Raw genomic sequence first — 24,091 nt, 5'->3', positions numbered from 1 at the left:
AAGTCATTATAAAAGAGCTACAAAGACAAAGGGCAGAGGAAAGAGATTAAAAAGTGCTTTTTTTTCCTTTTTTTTTTCTCCTTCTTTCCTTTAATGAAGAAATTACTTTTCATTGTTTCTTTTTCACAACTTTTTTTACTATATTTTAAGAAAATGAGTGTGTACCTCACAGGAAAAATGGGGTCAAAATAATTAAGTAACTGGTAAATACCCAAATCATTTTACTTATTCACAAAGTCCTGTACAGGCTCTCAAGTCTGATTTTGGATAAGAAGTGAAGCTTAATTTCCTGCAATTACCTAATTATCATAAAATTGATAAAACTTTTAAACCTTCCTCTGTAGATTTTAAGTGTATTAGACCTTTCATGAATAATTTTTCTTCTTTGAAGTTTTGGCAAAAAAGTTGAGTTTAATCTCCCAAAAGTGTGGAAGGATAATATACAAATGCCTTTCATTTGCAATGTACAAAATGCCATACATAGAACTTACCTTTCATGAGTGTAAGTGTAAGTGTTCTGGATTTCCTTTCATAAGTGAAGAGATTTTACAAAGATCGTCCTTTTTTGCATCAAAGTATAGATTGTTATTGTTGAATTTTAGGTTCTGTTGTTCTCTAAAGAATATTTTTTTGTGATTTTCCTCCTCTGTCTTGTTTCTACACTCCATTTCTGAAGATCCACTTCCGGTGGAATAATATGTCAGTGTTTTAGGCCTTTTTCTGTTAACTTCCTTGAGAATGTCTAAAAATCCCAGACTTTCTGTAAAGTTATTATTTTGCTACAATATTTCTTATATACTCAAAAGTCTTTCTGAGATTCAACTGAAAAAAATTATTACATCTCATGGTATTATAGAGCACAAGTAACAGCAACTAACCATTTATTCAGTCTATCCAGTTTACACCATTCCAAAAGCACTGAGAAATATATTTCAATTTTTAAAAAGACTTTTATAAAAAAATGTTGTCAAAAATGGTTCCTGAGCAATGACACAGGTGCATACTAATGCACACACTGTCCAAGGGAAAAATTTGTACAGCTCATAGGAAAAATATGCTTTTTGCTGGCAGCTGGCTAACAGGTCATCCCCTGTATCACTATGAAGTGGTCTCAAGATGTGCTACTACTTTTTGGATAGCATTTTCTTTTGACATTTTTGACAGATAGTCTGTTGACCATGAAATATTTTTTTTGGTATGTCTAGGTGAAACATAATTTAATTGCATTTGATTTACATGAATGTAACAGAAGTCATATTTTGGGCCATACATGGACCAAAAGATATTATGCAAATGTTTATCTTATATTTCAAAGGAAAGAAGGTATATACAGATAACTCTCCTGGGGACCTTTATGTAAATTCAACACTGTTGCAGATCGCCTACATATGAGTGACCAAAATCTGCCTTAAGCAAAAATCTTTGCTCTGGGATGAATTTGACTTCTTTTTTTTTTTTTTTTTTTTTTTTTTTTTTTTTTTTTTTTTGCCACTGCCTGAGTCAGGAGCCTGGAAAAAGCAATGAACACCTTGCAGGGCTCTGAAAATGGACAGATTAATGGGCCACCATTTCCACAGGGAAAGAATTTCAAAAGCTGTAAAATTTAATTGAAATTGTACAAATACTTTCATTTAAAGTCCATAAGTCAGATTTGGTTTTACTGTTTTTCACTGGAATTGCAATGGATCTGTGAAAGGATGTCCACCAAGTCTCAGAGTCTTTTAAAAATCCAAATATGGATTTTGCATGCAGCTAATTACCTGTATAAAAACTGCTAGCTGACTGACTTCCTATAAGTCCTTTGGAAGGGGTTGGTGAAGCAAAAGACAATTTGCTGGTTTAACACTCTTACCTCATTACTGAATCACAGCAGTGATGTGGTTTAGTAATTAAAAAAAAGCTTAAATTAACAATCACAACAGTCAATGGCTGCAGTTGGTAATACTCAAAATTTCCAAGGTCATATCAGAAGCTGCTTGTGCTTCAATCAGCATACTTTTTTTACATCTTTAATTTAGACAAATTCTGAGAGTGCATTTTCTGAATATGAAGGAAAAAAACACAGAAGAAAACGCTTTTTAGAAATATCCTAGGACAATTGAAAGACTATCTGAAAAAATCCCATTCTCATAGCAGATGCCTTTGAGAGCTTATAAAATACAACCAACCCTGGAAGAACTGCAAAAAAACCCCACATTCTATAGATTAATAGAAGAGGAAAATGGAACTATCAACGTAGATGGTATTTCCTGAAAAATCCTGGAAAAAATGAACCACCTGTTAACAACTGGAGAATAATAAAGGCACAGCTATGATATAGCCATATGTGAGAATTTTGTACTCACAGAGTACCATTAAATGTCAAGGAAATCTTAGCCTGGACACAACTACTGGAGTGCAAGTTAATGTGCCTTGAAAGTATTGACTGGTGGTTACGGTCGGAAGGGCTGTCATGGAGTTATATCCCGTGCATAGATAGCATATGTGCACTCTGATGAGCTGTCATCCCCCTCAAGGACAGAGAGGCCCTGCAGAGAGGCGCTGACAATCAAAGAGATGGACAGTCGCCAACTGCATGAGGTTTAGCAAGAGCAAGTGCCGGATTCTGCACCTGGGGTGGGACAATGCTGATTGAGTGTACAGGCTGGGGAATGAGAGGCTGGGCAGCAGTGCCATGGAAAGGGCCCTGGGGCTCTGGTCCATGGCAAGTTGGACATGAGCCAGCAGTGCCCTGGCAGCCAGGAGGGCCAAGCGTGTCCTGGGAGGCATTGCCAACAGGGCAAGGGAGAGGATTGTCCTACTGTGCTCTGCACTGGGGCAGCCTCAGCTTGAGTGCTGAGGGCAGTTTTGGGTGCCACAGGAGCAATTAGTGTCCAAAGGATGGCAACAAGGATGGTGAAGGAAAAGCTGTATGAGGAACAGCTGAGAACACTTGGATCTGTTCAGTCTGGGAGTCTGAGAGTAGGCTTAATTGAAGTCTCCAACTTCCATGTGATAGGAAGAAGAGAGGCAGGTACTGACTCCACTCTCATGAGTATTGAGAGGACTCAAGGAAATGGCTTGAAGCTAAGTTCAGAGACATTTAGGCTGGATCATGAAAAGTTGCTGCCCCCAGAGGGGTCTTGGGCACTGGAACAGACTCTCCAGGGCAGTGGCCACAGAACCAAGCCTGACATTGTTCAAGATGCATTGGGACAGCTCTCTCAGGTGCATGGTGTGACTCTTGGGAAGTCTTGTGTAGGGCCAAGAGTTGGACAATGAGGATATTCATGGTTTCCTTCTAACTCAGCTAATTCTATGATTCTATGAACAAGGGAGCACACTTTTAGAAGGAGGTCAAAACTCTGGTGTATGCTAAATGAGTACAAATGAGATATTTTTGTCTGATGTACGTTTGTTTTTCTACATTGAACTTAAAGGACCAGGGGAGAGAGAATCTCGAGGATGACAAACTACAGTTACACAATCAGTGTTGACTTTTCACAGTACTGATTGTTACTCTTGCGCTGAGGTCGAGGCAGGAATAGATGAGAGGCAGGATACTAGAAAAGGTAAAGAAAATTTTTATTCAAAAGAACTGCTCTGTTTTTATAGAGTGGTACGATAGATTCTATTCTATTAGCTAACTAACAAAAACATCTTTCCCATGCACTGTCTTTGAGAGGAACAGAAAAATAAAGTAGAAAAACAGCACCTGCAATTTGTTTATAGTCAACAAGTTATCACATCTTTCCAGCTCTCTAAAACTTCTCTCAAGCCGCTGTGAGAAACCATTTCTCTCTCTCTGTCCCATGGCATCCACACTGATCTTTCACAAGGAAGGAAAAGGTTTATTACAGAAGAGCACCAACCTTTTTATTAATGAAATATATTTTCTATGAGTAACTGTCCATCATAAAATTAGGATTTTGGCAATAAGTGGAAGGAAAAGAAATGGAAAATATAAAGCTTATACATTCCTTTCCTTCTTACCTTACTTTTACCATTTCACACCTATTTTTAGTCTTAGAACTAACACTTTCCAGATTTCCACTCACTTGCAATTTTTCAGTATAAGTGACAATATTTTACATGTGAAGGATGGGATGTCATCCACAGTCACCTGCATAAGCTCAAGTAGTGGGCCCATGAGTACTGCATGAACTTCAGTTAGTCAGCTCATCTTGTGCAATAACTGTGGTAATGCATAGATATGATAGAGAGGCATGGGCAGGCAGCATGTTCGTTCTGTGGCAAATACTGATCATGTCCGAGCACAGTGCCCTTAGCCTTAGAAGACCAAGAACTCTATTAATTTCTCTGGAGGAAACGTCGTTTTCATCTATCAGGCAGGTCTCTGGGATATGGATCAAGGCAGGAAGAGACGATCTTTTACCACCTCTGAAAACGAGTGGATCTACTGCCAGGCACAGGTTGCTCCAAGCAGATTCTCATATAATATGTTATGTCTTCAGTGTCCTACACTTTATTGGTGTCTGAACCTTCTCTAAATATGGAAAATACATTTATTTTTGCTGAAATAAGCCTATGATTTAGGTAGCATGCTTGGAAGAGATGTAGCAAAAGTAACAAGCATTCACCTGCCTAGCTTCAATTTAATAAGATATTTAACCGTACCTAAATATTAGGTATTGCAGTATAAATTACAGATATTTAAAATCTTCATTAGATCTAGCTCTAAATCAAGACTCATTATCCTTTGAATTTAACCACAGGTTCTTGAGATAGATACCTTTTTTTGTGCAATGCTGTTGAAGGAATCAAGAATTGATTACTAGCCTGGAAGAGGAGGTTTCCACCCAAAGCTTCCAATTAAGTATAGGTAAAATATCCAGTGTATGCACAACAGCATAAAACCCCCATTAATTAATTGTGAAATGTTTAAACCATAGGTATAAACAGACCCCTCACAAGAAAAAAAAAAGTAAAAAAAAGGTGTATTCTTCAGCCAGATGAAAAGTGATTTGTCCAAAAAGATGGCAATTTCTTGGAGAACATCCAGAAAACTGAAATTTTACAGATATATCTCAGGAAAATATTGAGCTTTTCAGTTCCAGTACAATCCTGTAGAGATGAGCCCAGTGTTGATCTTAGAATTTCTTAGTTCCTAAATTTAATTAGTACTTTAATGGAATTTTCTTATTTGGTCCAATACTGCAATAATCCTATATATTTGGAAATAATTTTATCAATATATTTAAAAGTTCTGTAGCACTTTTTTTTTTCATTTCTTATTGAAAATATTTAGAGAGCTTAAAACAGCATCATGGCAGGCAGTTTATGAAAAAATTATTAGAGTAACAGTACTTAGAGAGAGAAACTGATATATTGAATCAAACAAGTTTAGGAAAAAATAAATCACTTTAAATGAGACAGATGAGAGTTTAGATATGGTTTAGTGACATCAGTGTTAAACAAAATCAACTAACTAAGCTGAAACCCTCTGCAGCAGTCATGTTCATTATGTTCTAAATTCAGAAGATTATTTGTATGGATTGTTTGAATTTTTTTCCCCTGCATTTCTCATAGTGTCTTTTATATCTTCCTGGACAAAAACACAGGCAGAATCTGTGCCACCAGCAAAATTATCAAAGGAATGCCTAATCCAATTTTGAGGTAAAACTATCCTTATAGCAAACTTGCAGGATGATACTCTGGCCAAAATGCACTCCAGTCAAAGACCAACAAAGCAATTATGAATTGTTTCACAAGTACTTTTATGAGGCCCTTAATTTTCCAAGAAGACAGCTACAATCTTATCCCACAACCTTTCTTCCTTTTGAAAAAGTGCTTCTTTTCCTCCTGTACCAAGAGCTGGTGCCTCTTCAGAATGGCATGGTGCCGTTATGTGTTCTGGCAAGTACCATGAGCAATACTCTACCATGAAAGATTAACTCCTGACTAATGATAATCACTGTAAACAGCTGGGCGCTATCTGACTGGGTGGATGGTGGTCCCACCGACCCAGCAGCCCCTGAATGGGTTTTATCTCGTCTTGCCTTTCAAACCTTGTGTGGAGTTAGACAGAGAGTTGGAAGAACCTTCGGAAAGTTATGAAAAGGAAATGATGAATAGTAGGCTATTAAATGATATTGCTACAAATAAAGCAGAAATACAGGCCTTTGACAGGGAAGACCTTTTTGAAGCTGTATTTGGAAACTAAAAACTGAACTGCTTGACACATAAAGATAATAAGAGGCCTCATCCAGATTTTCATTCTTTGTCCTGTTGCAACTGCACTGAAGTATTCACCTGAAATCTTGAAGGTGTTGTAGGAAGATTTGAGTATCATTTATCAGTATTATCAACTGCGTATAATTGATTCAATTTTAAAAATTCCCTCCTTTTCTTATACTGAGAATTATGAAATGAAATTGCATTTTGTTTTTTGCTTCCAACTGGAAAATGGGACAAGAGTGCAAAACGTCTGATCATAACACCAGTTTTTGGGAATTAATTTTATACATTCCTATGCATGTCGACTATTTAGACAAAACAGTCCAAAGCGAAAAAAACATAATTATTAGATATAAATTTATTTATCTATGCCTCATTTGATTGCAACAATTCACATTATTTGCATCCTTGAGTCAAAGTCTTGGGGGAGATGTCATCTATTTATGGGAACCAATGTATTTATACTGCAGAGTAGGGCTTTACACTGAGCATTCTTCAGGTTATGGGGCTCCATGGACTGCATGATAATTACACAACCAATATAATGTGAACTGGGAGCATAATTTTTAGTAACTATAAAATAATATTTCCAACAGTTAAATCCAACACATTTAGCATGTAAAATGCATCAGTCTAATATTTCTATCAAAATGAAAATCAAAGATTTTCCTGAGAATTTCTCATTGTGATTTATATGCTGGGTTTCAAATCCATGTTTTGTTTTATTTGGGTTTCTTTATACTGAGAAACCTAATTACCGAATTCCAACATATTATTTTTTTCCCCAAAACTAACAATTATATTTATGTCTGACCTCTCATTTTAACCAATCTCGTTTACATTTATTGTGGGAATTTTCCATAATTCTGTAAAATCATGGAATCAAAGGATGGTTTGTGTTGGAAGGGACCTTAGAGATCAACTAATTCCAATGTCCTACCATAGGTAATCATGTCGCCCACTAGATTAGGTTGATTAGGGCCCAAGTCAGACTGGCCCTGAACACTTCCAGGGGTGGGGCATTCACATTTTCTTGGGTCAAATGTTCCAGTGCCTCTGAGTAACAAATTTCTTTGTGACATCTCATCTAAATCCTCATTTAGTTTAAAACCGAACCTCCTTCTCAAATAACTGCTTGCTTCTGCAAAAAAACCCTTTTAAGTACGGTAAGTCTACAGTGACATCTCTCCAAAGCCATTTCACCTCCAGACAGAACAATTTTCTCAGTCTGTCTACACACAAGAGATGTTCCATCCCTCTGGTCATTTTTGTGGCTTCATGTGGACCCTCTCTAATAGGTGTTGAGACTGTCAGTGAAGACTGAGGTGGAGGACTTTTTCAGTACATCAGCCTTCTCAGTGTCCACTGCCACCTGTACGTCCTACTCATTTATCAGGATTGAGGTGTGGGGGAGGGTTTACACAACTTTATTTTCTAATCTGTGTATTTATAGAATCTCTTCTTGTTGTTGTTCGCACACCTTGCAATATCCCATTCCACCTGCACCTCAGTTTTCCTGATTCCATCCCAACATATCCTAGCTGTATCTGTGTGGTCTTCCCAGGCCACATGTTCTTGCTTCCCCTGGCTGTGCAGTTCCTTCTTGCTTCTCAGTTTGAGGAGCAGGTTTTTTTCAGCTATTATGTTTTTGGCCCTTCCTTGCTCAATTTCCTACATACTGTGATGAAGAGCTCTTGCCTTAAGTGGCCTTAAAGATTGGCCTTAAAACTTCAGTATCTTCACATCTATTTTTTAGAGTTTTTTAAATTATTAAATTATAAAATCTTAGAGCATTTTTTTTCTGGCCAAAAATATGCTTATTCATAGCCATCTAAAAAGGTCAATAAAAAATAGTAAACTTACAAATTCTCATGAAAAAGTCCTAGAGGAATTCTTGCTTTTCAGTTATGAGCCTATATGATATCATAACACATTTTAATGCTGAAGTGCATTAGAGTGTAAAATTTTAGATATTGAATTTCCCATTAGAACCTGATATCTCTTCAGACAATATTCATGCTACAACACTATTATGCTGTCTATGGAATTGGATGCAGTAAAAAGGGAAAAATGTATCAAAATGCTCTTGATTCTTTAGGTCAAAATCCTGAGTGTTTTTTGAGGAGGTTCAGCTCATATAGATAATATCATTGGATTTGTCTCCTCAGTGTTTAAATCACCCTTAATATTGAGGGTCATGAAAAAACATGTAGGTCTCTCAGATCATCAGATAAAATTGTGTCAGCCCACTCAATAGACATCTCTGAAAACTTTTACGTGCTTCCTACTATGATGATGGTTACAAACATCACAGTATTAGCAGTAACCATGATATATGATCATTCATCATTTTCTTGCTGATCTACACTCCTTGGTTTGCTTTTTTCCCTTTTTATTGGGAGCATAATCTTTTTTGATAATTGTACCTGTAAAACAATTTATAAATATGCATACTTTTAAAAGTGCAACTAATGACTCAGAGCAACAATAGTCTAGAAAATGTAATCCATCTTCTTAGATAACTTTTTTAAATTTATCATTGTAAGCACCAAAAATCATAAAAGTTAGAACTATGCTTCAAAAACCAGTTTGAATTATTTTCTTCCAAATGAATATAGACATGCAAAAAGGCTTATCTGTGCAGGTGGCTCTTGTACAGGAAGCAGAATTATACACAGTTTTACAAAAGGTCACAAAGGAATAAATGCAATTCTTTTTGAACTTGACAATAATTTATTAGAGTTTTACTTAATTTAAGTAACAAAATGGCACACTAAAGCTTCAGAATTTTCTTTTGTATACATTCATTTCACCATCTTCACTCCATCTGAAAATAAACTGTCCATAGTGAAAAGAAGGAAGTTGGCGTTGAAAGATAGTTAGTTAACCCTTTGGGTAAAAGTTTGAGATGAAGTCATAGGAACTTCTTTTCCTGGCTTTTTCTAAAATCCTTATCAGAAAATCTACATGCTCAATGGTTGTTTTGCTCCAGGCTGAAAGTGTTATACTTTTATTTAGTAGCACTATATAAGGAAAATCCAATGGGAAGAAGTTAGAACACTATTTTCTAATCCACAGGAATTATTTATAATTTACCTGCAAAGTACATTTTTCATGCTAAAGACACATCTGATTCCAATAAGTATTGTCAAGAGGAAACTGGTTTGTGTCTGAGAGCAAATTTCAGAAATTATTTTTTTGACTGTTTGCAATGGCTGCATGCCAGCCAACGTCGACTGCTTTCCACAGTTGCTTATTTTGGCTGACTAACTCACATGTGTACAGGTTGGGATCTGAGATATATCATGTTTAAGTTTGGACACAGGACACAAAGCATACATCCAGGTTTTCAAGAACCTTCAATGTGAGGAACTGTAAAGTTACAGACAATTTTTCCTATTCAAGCAAAGATCAACTCCACAGATGTATATTTGATCATACAAGCTACTGTAAGCATTATAAACAAGAAAGACTGTAGAGAGTACAGGTTCTTGTACAGATTTATTTAGTCAGATGGAAAATTCAAGTTTAAAGATAATTTTTCTTTGCCTATGCCAGGAAGCCTTGTGCTAATATATTTTGAAAAACTGGCCACTAGTTCTCAGAAGAGAAGCCAGTGGCGCATGCCATCTGCAACGCTGGGCACTTTGCCCATGGCACTCTGATTCATGATGTGACATAGCAGTTTGATGTCTGCCAGTTCAGAATGAATGTGACTACACAAGTGGCTTTAGGAGAACTTTGTAATCATGCCCTTTTCCTCTACATTTATTATAGTCATGCAGCATAGGCCATACCACAGCAACCCTATGGGTCTATGCTGATAACATTTTCCTCTGACCAACTCTTTGGTTCTGTTTTCTGTCTTTCAGTTAACTCTTAATCTATACAATCCCATGACGACGTAATTACTTCTAAGAATCTTCAATAATGAACCATATCAAAAGCTGCTTGAGTATTAAAAGGGAATAGATTTTCACCTATGAAAACATCTCATGTTTATTTCACACCTCAGTCATGTACTGGCCTCATAGACTCTCTGGCAGGATTCTTACTTCTGACATATGACATTAAAATTCTATTTTTAACTCATCAGAATTAATTTTCCTCCCCTCTTCCTGTTTTGACACATTTTTACTTTTTAAAGATTTGCATATTTTTTAATTTGAAACATCTTCTTTGCTCTGCTTTAAGCAAATAATATCTCATATTCTTTTAAGTAATTTCTGGTGGATAATAAAATCTTCCTTCAAAATTAATTTGAGTATCAAACATGGCGTATTTAATTTTTTTAAAAATGTAATCTGGAAGCATTTCAGATTTTCTCATGATTTTTTTTTTTCATTATTTTTGGGTGAATTTTATAGTTGCCTTCAGAAGTGATAGCAATTAAGTGAAATAATTTTCTCTGTGTAATGCTTGTCTTTCTGAGTAGTCTTCTTTGCATACTTCAACTTGTGTATATATACAACCACTATATTTGCTGATACATGGTGAGGGGTATCCCTGATGAGAACTTGGGTCATTTTGCATTCAAGCCAGAGTTTTTTTTGCCAGCCTTGCTTGAGGGGAAGTTCACCTCCCTAACCCATGAAGCCATGACTTCATTGATCTTTGGCGCATTCTCTGACTGTGAGTGTGGAGGGCAGGTTGGCAACAACCTCTGTGCACAATTTTCTGCTTCCAGAACCTCATAAAAGTGCTCACTGGAAGTTTTTGCTTACTATCTGCTTGCAGTAGGAGAGCAGATACCATACAGGAGTGCAGTTATTCATTATGAGTTATTTACAACATCTTTATGCCACTTACAGAGCCCAGGAATGTAACAATAGGGGCATAGGAATCATATTCCTCAAAACCACGTGTCCCATGGTGTGTTAGCATGGGACACGTGGTTTTGAGGAATATATTGGCTACATGGATGGCAAGAGGGCCTGGTAAGTACACAGAACCCAGATAACAACCCCTGGCACACCTCCTGGGGGTGCTTTACCATTCACTCAGAAAGACTGCAGTAGCCGGACAGACTAGGAAGCCAGGAAATGAAAACCTGAGGTCGCCTTTGGGCCTTTGGGAGTAATTGCTCAGCACAGTGTATTACTAAAACACAGAAAAATGACATTTAAGAGCATTTTTACTGAGCTCAGAAGCTACAATTTAAAAAACATGTTAAAAATATTTTAAAAATCCAAAGTTGTATCCCATTCACTGCAAAAATTGTAATTTTTAAGAAGTCTTAATGTGGCCCTGACAGTGGTTCTGAAAATCTGTCAGTTGAAGTTTCTGGTTATAGAATCATAAGAGAAAGCCTGCTTTTCTATCAGGTGCATGAATAATCTAGAAATCTGTATTAGCTGGAGGTTTTGAACACTTGAAAAATCACTGCCTTTAGCTTTTAAAATGCAAATTTAGGGAAGGAAAAGTGTATCCTTTAAAACAAACATATGAACAATGATCTTTTTTTTTTTTTGAAACATTGCAGAAAAGCAAAACCTACCCCTAGATCTATTCTGCAGATTGAGTTACATTCAGGTTAGCATTAGTGTGAAGTCTCAGATGTTTTACCCTCAGGTAATGGAAAAAAAAAGTTCAGGCTGGGTTTTGCCTAAAATCCTTTAAATTTCACAAAAGAACATGTCGTGACTTGTTTCCAGTAGGTATAGAAACCCATGGTGGCATAAATGATTCACCCTATTGAAACAAGAAGTGGGTGGCTCTGACTTTACATGCAATGCACAGCTACAGAGCTAAGAACCTCCTTTGGGTGAGTGTTGGTGTGTGAGGAAGCCCCCAAAAATCACCACACCAAGTGCAGTTCATCTGAACTCTTCTACTGAAACATGAGCTTCTCCCTTTCCTAGCACCATTCCTCCTCTTTGTTTTCCTTTGTAACACTCTGGTTTTTTTCATTAATCTGGGCTCTTCTTTTATTGTGGTGCTAGAAGCCATGGCAGAGCACACTTTTAATTTGCTCTTGCACTCTGCTGTGCTCAGTCACTTGTCACGCAGGGCTGTGGAAACCAGCAGCTTCCATAGCATGTATCTCAAAAACAGACCAAAAGCAGTGAAATAACAGCAGTGTGCGTACTTAAATAATAATAGCATTAGAAACATCCACCCAGGTTATTTTTTTATCTGTGATTTCCTTAAAGCTTCCAATATGTTCTTAATTTTCCTTTAGCATTTAACATGCTTATATTCTGCCCAGCTAAAAAAAAGCAAATGAGCAGAACCAAGAAAACCTTTACTGAAAGAAGCTCTTTGTTGAAGTTTCTGTAGCAAAAACTGCACATGCCCATATTCTTCTTCAACTCTTCCCCAAGGCTGCTCCTCCAATTTGTGCTCGCAGAGCTGCACTGTGACCTTGTTCACTTCCCTAAGCTGACAGCCACAGAGTTGGTTTTAGCTAAATTATATTTAACCTGGCTCAGCCCCATTTCAGCTCATTGCTTTAGCTCATTACATGGAAAAGAACATCCATGGATGGAGGGAGCCATACTGCTCAATCCTCTGTTTTCAATGAGAGCAGTCATCATAAAACCCCAACCTTGGCATCAGATTTAATTGTGTCAAAGAGTAATTTGAAGTGACATTGGTGTAGTAGACTACTAATCAACCTAAAGCACTAATCAATGAATGTTGAGGAAACTACCTGAGTATAATGTATTAGTAATAGGCATTTTCTCTGTATCACAAAGAGCTTTTAAAGCAGGAAGCATAAAAGTAAGATTCTTCCCACCCGGCAAGCAGAGAAACGTTCACAGTATCAAATCAGAAGAGATGCTGCTCTGACAGAGGACCAGAGGGATACTGAAATAAAATGGCTGCAGACAAGAAAAATTGCTCCCAAACATTCAAATGAATGTTTTATTAATTAAGCTTTGTATTTATTCATGCTAAAAATTAAAGCAAAATTGCAATCTGTTTTAGATACTTTAATAAGTTGCTATTTAAAAATTCTTGCAATAAGCTAGTTGCAAGTATGACTGAAACAGTTTAATCAAAAATATATAATTCAAGGTATGTGGTTAAGCTGTAGCAGTAAGATCCATTCTTCCTATTTGCTCTGCAAGTAATACTGGAGTACTTGTGTTTTGCTATGCTGGATGCGTGGCTGACTCAGTTTAGCATCAGTGTGAACAGAAGGGGGTGGTGTTACCTTAGCTTGTGCAAGACTGTATCTCCTAAGAATGGAACAAAAAAATTACCCCTAACTTCATTAGATCCACTGAAAGGATAAGATACCTAGGAAAAGAAACAAACTGACATTGTTTACATTAAATAAGACTTCTAAAAGTTTTTATTGCCATTTGATATGGCTTTCCACCCTTTCTATTCAGCATTGTGGGGCTAGCTGACTTACAAAAAACAGCTGAAGCTCATACAGCTATTTAGATTACAGTTCTGCAGCATTACCTCACAATGCTAGTTTCCATGCTATCATATTCTTGAAAACCCATTTATATATATATAACCAGATAATGTAGTCATAAGAGATGCCTAATTTGAGATTCAGAAGGCTCTCTCTGTATGTACAGCTTGTGGAGTCTGGTGGGAAATGAGAGAAGATGAAGCAATACCTCACAGCTGTGGAAAGAGTATCACAGGGGGTATGCTGTGGTACACCTCTGCTCCAAGGAAAACCTCACAGTGGGAAAACCATGATGAGCTGTGCCACTGAGACCAGGAAACCTACTGGGAGCTTCTGTACAGGAGGTCAAAGTTAGAAAGATTTTTGTATTTTGCTTGCTTGTGTGTATTTGTGCATGAGAGAGTGAAAAGCCTCCTTCTGATTCTTTGGCAAATTAACTGGCCTTTGGGACTGGGTATGCCGTCAAAATTACACACCTTAACTCATTGACATAACAATGCTTACATAAGCTAAATTTATTACATAACTATACACACAGCTAAGTTTTACTAAAAGGGACAAGTCTATTGGATAAACACATTCTGACATGAAAAAGTTACTGAAGTATTTTTGTCAGTTGAGGAGAATACGTTTAAGAATGATATGGCGAACAAAAAATCCATTGTTATTCTGACAGATTTTTAGAATCTAGTTAGAATTCTTAATTTAAAGATTACTTTTGTGAGCTTATTTATTTAAAATGTATATTTTTTTACCTAAGTGTCTTGAAGTAGTGTATGAACAGATTTTCTTCCAAAAACCTTCTCTGAGGAAGAAAAGGAACTTTTCATAGCCATAATTTTCCAAACAGCTTTACTTATATTTTTTCTCCTGCACTACTTATAATTTTGATTCAAAAAATGTCAAGCTTTTAAAAGGTTGTATTCCTTTCCCAAGGTGAAGTTAAGTGTTCCTAACATCATGCAAAGTAGTCTGAGGAGAAGAGAGAGTTTTGAAAACATGCATTTATGACTCTTTGAAGCTGTGATAACCACTTGGAGCCTTGGCAGTGTATCATCAATGACCTTTTCTCGTGAGCACTCATAATTGCAGAGATATTAATTAATTAAATTTTACTAAAATGTTTTGAAGATGTAAGATTCCAGATACTGTAAGTATGACATAAAATCTAATGAACTGTCTGCTTATCTCCAGAAGAGTCTGCTTGGGGGAATGTTTATGCACAGTAAAATATTGCAAACTGCAGAATTCGGAGAAGCAGCATGAAAGCCTGGTGGAGGGAGGAAAAAACACAATTAGTAACGTATTTATCTGCAGTTATCCTCTTCTGTGCAAACATGGCTTTCAGTAAGACATACATACAATGAATTTTTATTTTCCAGTACAGAGAAGGGCTACCTGCTGCCTGGAGTAAAGTCCGCAGTATCAGAAAAAAATGTTATAAAAGTACCTGGATTGCAAGCCCATCTGGTCTTATGTTGCTCATCATAAAATGTTGGGTTTGCTTGATGTTGCAGATTAAGATGGCAAAATGTTACTGAAATCACATTATTAGATCAGATAATTGCTTCAATTTTTTTTATTCCAAATTTAACAGTGAAATTAAGCATGTGCTTAATTTTAAGCACATGTGTAAATCTTACTGAAATCAGTAGGATTTAGGCACATATTTAAGTGCTTTTCTGAACCAGGGCCAGTAAAGAAATATGACTAATCTCATTAATAAAGGAAACAGGAGTTAATCCAAGTTACTTAATCACAAATAGTCTGTTTAAGGGGGAAAAACCTGTACTTTTTACATCTTCATTGTTTCACACTTTAAAAAGTAAATACAAGTCAGAAAGGGAAATTCAACTGTCTATAGTATGATGATGCTATAATTTGTGCAGTAACACCTTCACAATAGTTCTGTTGCATCAGTTTGTGCTTCTGACATTTCCCACCCCCCAGCAGGTCAATCCTTGAGTTGGCAATCCATTTCAAAGTTAATCCTCACAGCTCCACAGCAATGATTCAAGCAACATGAGTCGAATGCTGGCTGAGGTTTTAGACCTCAAGGCTGGGTGTTTTCTTCCTCCTTGCATAATGTCTAAAGAAGAATTAAAACAATTTTCTTAGATTTGCTATTCAAAACTGTCCAGCTGCTCAGTTTGTGGTTTTTCCCTGTGGATTGCAAAAGGCATATATAATCTTAGTACATCCTACCTAATCTGCAGGTGAGTAGTTGTGATTTGGCAGTACAAATCAGGTAATGTGCTTTTTGTTGAACATGAGTATAATTCTCAAAACATGAATACTGCATAGAAATTTACAAGAATAATTATTTCAGACTCTGATTGAGATGTTTCTTTCTGTGAAAATGGTCATCTATTAACATTGAAAGACTGTAGAAAAATATACAAGGGAAATATTTTCAATAATATATAGTTGGTGGTTTTACTCTTGTGTTTGTTATTTGTTTTGTTTTGCTTGGGTTTTGGTTGTTTTTTGTTGCTTTTTGTTTTTGCTTTTCTTTGCTTAATTTTGTTATGGAAAACCTGGTCTATACATAATAAAATAAAATTGAAATTCCAGTATTGTGATATTTTACACAGAAACACGTGCCAATTATTAGATTCATTGTATGGGTGCTAAAATTACATCCATAAGACAAGGAAGAGGGAGAAAGAATGAAACAGCAAAGATATTGCCACAATTCAAAACAAAGACAAGAAAAGTAAAATTTTGGCTGCAAGAAAATAGTAACTTTAATGGAAAGACAGAAGCCACATTTACAACAAATAGAAAACCAAGTTCCCTTTTGATCTGTTTTTTTTTTTTTTTTTTTATTGAGTCTATAAATCTGTCCTAAACCTTACCAAATAGGCTTACAGGAGTTGAAACTCAAAGCAATTCTTTGCTAGTTTTCAAATACAAATTTCTTGGTCGTACATTGCATGCCTAGTTAAGAACGGAAGACTGGTTTGATTAATCATTTTTAGCATGACCCTCCACAGTTGTCTATATCCTGTTGGTAAGAGAGAGATAATTAATACAATAAACTACCACAGAGATACTTTTTCCATCTATGGGGTTAATTAGAAATCTAATTTGCTCTGGGATGCTAGCTGCCCATTTTATTTTTTGATCTTCCTGGGGTTGCTGTTATATGATGGGATGCTGGGATGTAATTGAACATACTTTCTGCAGCTTTTATGTTTACTAGCCCCTCTAAGAGGAGTTGTAGGGAATGAAACATGAGGTTATTAAGCAGTCTAGCACAGTGAGTCTTTAGTAAACACCTGTTTCTCTGCTGTGGCTTACATTTGTGATTTTGCTTGAATTAATTGTAGTGCTTCTCATGGCACAAAAATTAACTGGCTGCTAGCATTTCTGTGGCAAGCATCCAGTTTCAGAAACCTATAAATTAGATACAAAATTTTCTCCCAATTGAAATGCTCAGATTTAATTATTCAAAACTTTGCCTTGCATAAAAAAATAAAGGCCCCAAGTTTTGAGTATCAGCTGATATTCAATAAGTTAAATTTGATGTGTATTTAAATTAGGAAATAATCTACACTTCTTGTGCACTCTATGCATCTTTCCATAGCTCTCCACATAATTAAGTGGAAACAGGATAACCTGAAAATCCATATGTGGAAATTAAATATATGAAGAGCAACAGAGGAACAGCTATACTGGGCAGGAAGGCTCCAGTGACAAAAATCTGAAACTGGTGATAACTGATTTGAATCAATTTTGAAATTTGGTCATTTCTCTGAACATCTTAAATTTTAACACTGGGAATATTGCCATCAGTGCAAGTGTACAGTAGAAGCAAAAGGGACTACCAAGAAAGGCTTCAACAAATACCTCTTGTCAATTCTTAGGTGTCTGCCTACCCTCTGCTATGTCCTTTAGAGAAGGGAAGTTTTCTAGACAAGTAGATAAGCAGAATTTCTTACCTGAGGTTTGGTGACAATGAGTACAAAGATTGCCTGGGTCAAAATATTTTTGCAGAGTGTGCCATTGTGTAGGGCACTGCCGTGCTCATTGTGGCAGAACACAGAAAAAATTATTAGGAAGTATGGTGTGGTAAGAGCCTCTGCTCTAGATGATTTTGCACTGTAAATTGCAAAGCCTGTGAACCTTTCTCAAAATAAAGATTAGTTGAGTTAAACAAATGCTTTAACTCCCTGACAGTGAGTGGTTTATGTTTCAGAGCCTTCTGATGAACATAAATTTTGAGTTACAGGTAGACTAAATGATCACAATGGCTTGTTTAACTGGGAAGTCTTTCAACCCCTGTTTCATTCTAGATAGTGACCAAACAGCGACTCTCAACAGACAGTGAATTCATAACTTCCACAGTGACAGCTACCGCCCAAGGAAGAGTTTTCTGGTGGCCATTTTTTTCATAAGTGAAAGTTTATCTTGAGATGAGAAAACAATGGCAGATTGATTCAGCAGCCTCCACTCTAAATTAATCTAATTCCCACAAAAGACAAAGTGCACCAGGAGTGTTGTGAAGATCCAGCTCACAAACCAGAGAATCCCTGTAGGGGGTATCTCACAGTAGGGGATAATGTGGAAGGTGTGAGATTGCTTCCAAAGATAAAATGTCAGTAAAAGAAAATGAAATTAAAATCTGTCATTCCTGAAAATTCTGAGCAATTTGTATATCAATAGAAACATTTAATTTACTAATCAGAATTTCAAGAAAGATGGGAAAGAAAAAGAAGGGTTACAATGTTGTATAAAGATATCAGGAATGTAATAGTTTCTATTGGCTGTTGAATTTATTCCTGAGATGTGGAATAGTTTAAATACTCCTACAGAAGTTCAGGAAGACACTTACAACAATGTGCTGTATTCTCAATTGGTGATGCAGAAGTCTGTGATAATCACTTCGTCTTCCTTTTTCTCTCAACAGGCTTAAATTGCTACAGGTATTAAATGGGAGCTCATGGCTTCTATTTTGAAAGTCCATTTACATCTGTGAGTGATTTCTGTTTTCCAGCATTTAGAGTCCAGATGGATCATAGAGTATCGGTGGGATTGGCCTTGATGAAAGCAATAAAAGGATGGTTTTTCAGAAAAAGCCAATACGGGCTCTTGTTTCCTCTCAGTCTTCCTAACTTGGCACATGGGCCCCTCAGAGCCAAAAGCAGTGGTGCTGTCATGTAGTCTGCAGATTTGAAAATTATACTACTAGTTCAGTTTCATTCTCTCTTTAAACAAATACTGTGTGAACAGCTGAAACTTTGGAAGGCCTGCTCTCCATGGCTTTCTTCTGTGATTGATGACCTGGTGTCTAATCTATGTTTTGGCCTCAAGCTTTAGGCTCTGTCTCAGTAGGGACTAATTTTTGTATTTTTCTTCTAGCGAGTTATCCATTTCTATGTAAGCAGCATCATTGCTTTTGTCATAATTAATTGGTGGTGAAAAATATATTCCAATATTAATAATTTTGTATGTGCACTTTCTCTGCACTCATGTGCTACTATTGTCACTTAACACGATTGTTCCAGCATCTGAATAGCCCCATTCCAAAAGTCCTAAAGAAAGACAAAATTTAAGTCACAAATAACTGCAAAGGAAAGAGGGGATTAGTGAAATGAGATATAATGAGAGAAGCAGGAGCAGATTAATACTACCAGTTTGTTCTTTTAAATATTTTTTTTTGTTATTCTTTAGTGTTTGAGCAAAAGAGGACTATGGCAAAGGACTATGCAACAGAATTTTGCATGTAGTGATTGCACTCTGTTCACCAGAAAAAACCCCAAAGATAATGAAAACATATTTCTCCTTTTCCCATAGCGTAAAAGAGTGAAAATTTTCAGGATTCATACTGATTCCTCTCACCCTTATGTACTGAGTGTTTTCTGAAGAGGTAGAATCTTCCAAGGGCATGTCAGAGATCTCAACCAATATGGAAAGATTAGATTTTAAAAGTCTGTATTTTGACCAGACTTTGGTTATATTTCAGGATTTTGACCAGATTTTGGTTATATTCTTATCCTCTGGAAATTCTTACAGTCCAGGAGACCTACACTCAGGCAAAAAATTAGTCAATGACTCATATTATTATTTCATAAATTCCAAACATACACGTGTCACACTGTTTTCTTTTCTGGGCATGCCCTGTTTTGTTATAAACCTGAAGGGGAATAATTCACAACGCCATGTCAAATTTCTTCCATCTGATCTAATGCAGAGCTAGAACTAGTCTTCCTGTTCTTCGTAATCTAAAGGCCTCATCCAGCTTCCTCTCATTTCCCACCAAAAAAGTGAGTGGCTGTGCGGGACTTGCACTTACAGATTCACCCAACTGTTAATGAGCACATTTAAATTCTTAACTTCCAAACTAAGAGCATTTTCCCTCCATACAGTAAAGGATAAAATCCTTCCAATCCCATAAAGTAGACAAAATATCCATCAAAACATCAGATATTACAGGAAATAGGTATTTCTTTCAAATCTATCTTCACACTGAAAAACCCCAAACAGCAATTTTACCTTATATTTGGGATCAATTTCCCAACATAATTATATCTTTTTAACACATTAACACATTTTCTTCTCTATTTGACTTCTCTATTTTCTTCTCTATAATACTATTTTTGATCCAAGAATGTGTTATGAAATATGTTTACCTTTCAAAGTAAATACTATTAATAAAAGTTTCCTTAGATCTATAATTATTACTTTTTAATTGTCATGGGTGCATGCATCTGTGCATTGCATGATTCTGTCACCTGAGAAATTTAATCCTATTATTTTAATCTTAGCTGGGAGATACAAGTAGCACAGATCCTAACACTTACAGAATGGTAGAAGTACAGGTATCAAATATCACACCTGTAACTGTTTTGAAAAAATGGCAAGAAATTTGGTATGATGTATACACAAGTTTCACAAGTAAAATGTACATGTTGATTCATACAAATTACTTTTTTATTTAACCAATGGCAGCAAGAGGTAATATTATTACTGTTTTTTTTTCACAGCCTTTTTTGAAAGCCAACGCAATTCTTAGTGAACAGGAGTTGAAGTCTATTCTCCTCGCACCCCAGTCTGACTGTTCAATATAACTGGGAATATGATAAAACCTATTTTCCATGAATGTGCTTATAAGAAGGGTGCCCTTGACAAAATCATAAATGATGCTGTAAGTAGCAGCCGCACTTTTGCTCTCCAAACTCAGCCTGTGTTTCAGACTGGATCTCAAGACAAACAGAGCCATGCAGCATTACATCAAAGCTGTTACCTTCCATGGTGTGTGGGACTTCCAGGGACATAATGACCATAGAGACAGTCTTTGACCAAACATTACACAGCAATGGAAGTGAAGCAATGTTTGTTCTGATCTGGGAAGTATCCATTGACAGACTACAGACAGTTCAGATAGTAACTCAGAAACTATCAACACAAATGAAAGGAAATCATAGAAGGAGGAAGAAGGTAATATTTCATCTTCAAAAAATGATAAACATTCCCACGTGAAAAAGACATTTATTCAGCTAATGAATAATTAGGATATTCAAAACAATGATGTTTTGTTAGGCAGTTAAGACCACTATCAGCAGTTGTGTTAAGCTGGCTTCCCATTTAGATCACTGTCATGAGGAAAGGTCCAATAAATTATTTTCTGCCAACCCATGTAACACATCTGTTTTAAATATGAGAGAGGACAAAACATATCATGGCAAGAATATTTGCACTCAGAAGTCTAACTTTTTTAGCTATTGTAACATTTAATTGAAACATGTAATGAACAAAAGAAAACACAATGTGATTGTCACTGAGAAAGTGTGTAAATTGCCGTACTCTGAGCACCATTATTGATTTATTCCAGAAATATCTGACACAGGCATCCATTTTAGGCTCAATACATACAACTACATTTTTAATTTTCCAAGATAAATACCTATTTATGTTTACATTCGTATAGAAAAAATATATTTATATGTTTTGATTTATACAAAAAATATGCCTGGATATAGAAGCAGAATTCAAAATAGCATAATTGTACAGTATTTGTGGTATTAGGAAAGACTAAATATAATTTTTCAGGGATTTTAAATGCCCAGGGTTGACTCTGAGCAATTTAAACATAACATCATACTGCAGTGAAACACAGCCACTTTTGGACCTTCTGGTTTATTCCACTTTAGCCGCAAATCATGAATGGAGAAGTCTCCTAGAAATAGGGACCAGTTGAACCAATTCCAAGAACTAATGTACTGTCTTCAGCCAGTGGTAGTGAAAACTGTGGGGAATGAAAAAGGAGGGCAAAGGAGATCTGCATCCACACTGGAATTTTAGAAAGTGAAACAAATCATAGTGAGCAGTAAAGAAGGCTAGAGGTACATATGAAACATTTGCCTGCAGCTCCAAAGTGTGGCTGAACATCTGGTAGCAGCAACACCATCAAAAGCAGGGAGGCACACAGTTATTTCACACTTATTTCACTGTTTGCTGAGTTATTTCACTGAACCAGGGAATGAAAATATTGCTGAAGAATATGCCTTAAGAAACACTATTTCGTCTTTTTTTTTCTTTTATTTTTCTGTCAAAAAAATCATTTTCCTGGACAGAGTATATGCATGGTAGGAAAAAAATTTAGTTCCTTCATAGCTTTTCAGTTCAGTGTTTCGTGGTTCCTGGCCACCAAATTTTCATTGATATAATTCAGTCATATACTGGAAAAAGTGAAGCCTCTGTGATCATGGTGTGTGCCTATCTTGCTGTCCTCATTTTTGGAGCCTGACCAACTTTGACAGTCAAACAAGGATTTTAAAAATAAAAAAGTTCATGTAAGTTTCCTTATATAAGACAGTAGGCAGAGGAGTACATAAAATATCCAAGGCTATCTTATCAATTCCTGTCTGTGAAAATAAGAAAAATCTAATGCAAGATGGGCCTTTTGAATGCCCTAATTAGGGGAAATCCTTAATCAGAAACTTAATCAAACACAAGAGACTGATCTTAGTAAATGAAGCACTGCTGGCTCTGGTTCATGGAGCTATTTGTTTAACATAGCTGATAATACTCATAAAGTTTACAATTAAACAACTTCCTACTTTTCTCTTTGTCCATGTGATGGACTGGGCACATCCACAATTTACAAGGATAAATGGATCACGTGATTCACCCAATTTAATTTACCAAAATCCTTTGGGGTAACAAAAATTATTTAAACTTCTTGACACAGAGAAGCATCAGTTGCAGCTTTAGATTTCAAGGAAATACTTGGATTTGTTTAATATATTTTGAAGTATTCTATTGTGAATTACAATTTTGAAAGTATAATTCAAGCTGATAGGTTAACCCCTAGTCTCTCCTACAAGTCTGGGTCATCTCTGTAAGTAACTGACTGCTGATTTGTGAGAGCCCTGCTACACAGAAAGAGCTTATAGAAATTAAAAAAAAAAAATAATGTCCATGACACTATTTTTGAAAGTGTCTTAAGACAAAAATTGTGATGGAGTCTAAGAGATGCAACAGCCCGTAAGAGTAGTTGGATTATATTTTGTGTCCTAAGAAAACCCACTATGAGGTGGACTGCAACTACTATTAGGATATATCAGAAAAACAGAAAAATTGTAGTAAAATGTTAAGTATCTTCATACATTATTAAAAGATTTTTCCTAGAAACATTCTCATGCTTCAGGGTGGTGTGAGTTCAAGGGAATAAATGCTGTCTAATAAAATTCAATGCATTAATATGTAATTTAAAGCTCAGCATTCTTCTTCTTGCTCAATTCCTCTTTTCCTTCTTCTCACAGTGTTTGGTGGAAAGCAACAGTGCAATCACTTATTTTTCACTTTTTCAAATACAACAAAGGAAAATATGTTCAGGTCTAGTAAGTGCTTCCTGAATTGGTAAAGGAGAAAAGTAGAGGCAACCACACTGAAAAAATAATAAAATTTTGAAATACAATGTGTGAATTTGGAAAGAAAAGTGTTTAGAAGATAAAGTAGTCTGCAGAAATGGGATCTTTTAATTATTAGGAAAAAGCAACATTGGAATAAATCAGGACATCACAAAACTACATTATGTCACATGTTTACATTTACCTAGGTTTTTTTAGCAATCTATCTAAATACAACAGTATCTATAGCCCAAAAATTAGTTCTATTTCTACCCTGCCACTGCCACACACAGACATCCAGCGAGTCTGTGTATGCTAGCACTGATATCTACAAATCTATGCCTTTTGAAATAAATTGCACCTTAAATTTGAAGGCAATTTTAGGTGGTTTGGTGTGCTGCAGGATCCCATTTTTGATATTTAGCAAGCCTGAGATCTTTCTAACTTATGAAGTCTGCATGTCTACAAACTAGTATGGATGTGTTTGTGTTTATTACCTTTTCTCATGCATGCCTTGAAATGACTAAATTACAGGTATTTTACATGTATTTTGTAGCACAAGACAGATACCTTCTGTTAGTATAATTTATCTTGAAATACCCTGTTTTACAAAATTACAGAAAAGCACAGCAATTTACTCCTTTTTTTCTTTTCTCTTTTTTTTTTTTTTTTTTTTTTTTTAAAT

This window comes from Zonotrichia leucophrys, chromosome Z, assembly GCF_028769735.1.
Source record: "Zonotrichia leucophrys gambelii isolate GWCS_2022_RI chromosome Z, RI_Zleu_2.0, whole genome shotgun sequence".
Lineage (NCBI taxonomy): Eukaryota > Metazoa > Chordata > Aves > Passeriformes > Passerellidae > Zonotrichia > Zonotrichia leucophrys.
Note: the sequence above shows the minus strand (reverse complement) of the source record.